Source organism: Vombatus ursinus, unplaced genomic scaffold (assembly GCF_900497805.2).
Source record: "Vombatus ursinus unplaced genomic scaffold, bare-nosed wombat genome assembly UNPS02007146.1, whole genome shotgun sequence".
Lineage (NCBI taxonomy): Eukaryota > Metazoa > Chordata > Mammalia > Diprotodontia > Vombatidae > Vombatus > Vombatus ursinus.
The window spans coordinates 1-1,587 of record NW_020946924.1 but is presented as its reverse complement, the minus strand read 5'-3'; the positions used below and the strand labels follow the sequence as shown (position 1 = coordinate 1,587).

The window sequence follows — 1,587 nt, the reverse complement described above, 5'->3', positions numbered from 1 at the left end:
CTGAGGGAGTGCAGAGATGCTCACCACCAGCAGGGAGCAGGCTAGCTAAAGGTTCTTCACGGCTGGGTGCCCAGGCACAAGCTGTCCGGCCCAAAGCACTTCCCTGAGGGCACCAGGATGCTTTTTAGATCTGGACCTGTGAGGCGAAGTCTGGAGGAAGCTGAGCTCAGCCCCTCCCAGAGGCCACCAGTCCCCACCCCCAGGTATAATCCCAGCCCCAGACTGGCCTCTCCCACCCACTCTCAATACCACCATGAAGCCCACCCTGCTCAGCCCCTTCCTGATGTTCCTAATCTTCTCCCTGCTGCTACCTCCACTGATGGGGAGCTTCCTTTTTAAAGGTATCTGTTTAGTGGGGGTTTAGGGGTCCTTGAGGTCAACACCATACAGGAAGGAGACCTGAGCTAGCCTTATAGGGTCAATGGGAAGTTGAGGGTGCTTGGTACTCTTTCCCTGCAGCCAGAAGATCAAGCTTTGTCCTAGCTGAGTCAAATCAGGCCTAGGGTCCCTGACTTGGCTCAGAACATTTCTCTGGGACTTCCTAGGAGATGGGGGAGAGTGTATGCTATAACCAGCCCACCCCTCCATCCCCACCAGATGGAGGCTTCCCTTGTACAGGAAGGACATAAGCACCCAAAGAAGGCTGAGAATCCTCAGTGTTTGGATAGATTCTGGGAATCCAAGTCTTTCTAGAAGAGCTGGAGGGGAGGAAAAGAGACAGAGACAGAGAGAGCACACACCTGAGCTTTGGCCAGAAGGCAAGTGCCCTGGGTGCTAAATCCCAGGGGCCAGGACCCAGATCCAGGGGTCATGGCTCAAGAAAAGAGTTTAAGGCTAAATGCCAGGATTTAGAGATCCAGGTTCAGGGATAAATGATCCTAGTCAGGGATTGGGGCTCATTGTCAGGGCCAGAGCAGTGCCAGGTGAGGGATTGGGGTCACAATCATACTGATTCTGCCACTCTCTCCTCTTGCCAACACTACCACTGACTGATCCTGCCACGGCCCCTTCTCAGGACGCCCAAGTGAGTGCTGAGGGCTGGCCTGAAAAGGGTTGGGTTGGGATGGCTTGGGATGGAATGAGGCAAAGTAATCCCCACGCATACACAGACATTTGGGGCGGTACGCTATTCTGGATCTTGGTCTGGATGTCTGTGTTCGACTATATGTCTTTATCTATTTACGTGCATGGGGGGAGGGTTGTACAAAAGCCTAAGTAATTGAAATTGTGTGTTGATGCACTGAGAATGAGCAGATGAAATGCGGCCTCGCTTGTGTTAATGAGTCACAGAAGAGAAGACAGTGGCGCTTGGGGGCATACGTGTCCCCCTGTCTAGTTTGGTGCCTGTGCTTTTCCCTAATGTCTACCCTATAATAGGTCCTACAAAGACATCCCACAAAAGTCCTTCACCTCCTCCCCTGGATTCGAGTGAACCACTTCCTAGTACTGACAACACCACAGGGGCTCCTGCAAATACAGGGATCACTTTAAAGGATTCAACTACAAAGTTATCGGGTAAGATGATTTGCCCTTGCCATCTCCCCCCCAAAGCCAGAAACCAAGAAGTCAGGAATCATGATGAGAACA

At 52.1% G+C, this 1,587-nt stretch overlaps 1 long non-coding RNA gene across 1 annotated transcript; it reads left to right on the top strand.

The window, feature by feature from the left end:
• The first annotated feature begins 229 nt into the window (after nucleotides 1–229).
• Nucleotides 230–1,487, top strand: LOC114033430. The gene is made up of 3 exons (XR_003567979.1): nucleotides 230–341; nucleotides 1,016–1,024; nucleotides 1,378–1,487. It is a non-coding gene; the product is annotated as an uncharacterized LOC114033430 (long non-coding RNA).
• Nucleotides 1,488–1,587: the final 100 nt, after the last annotated feature.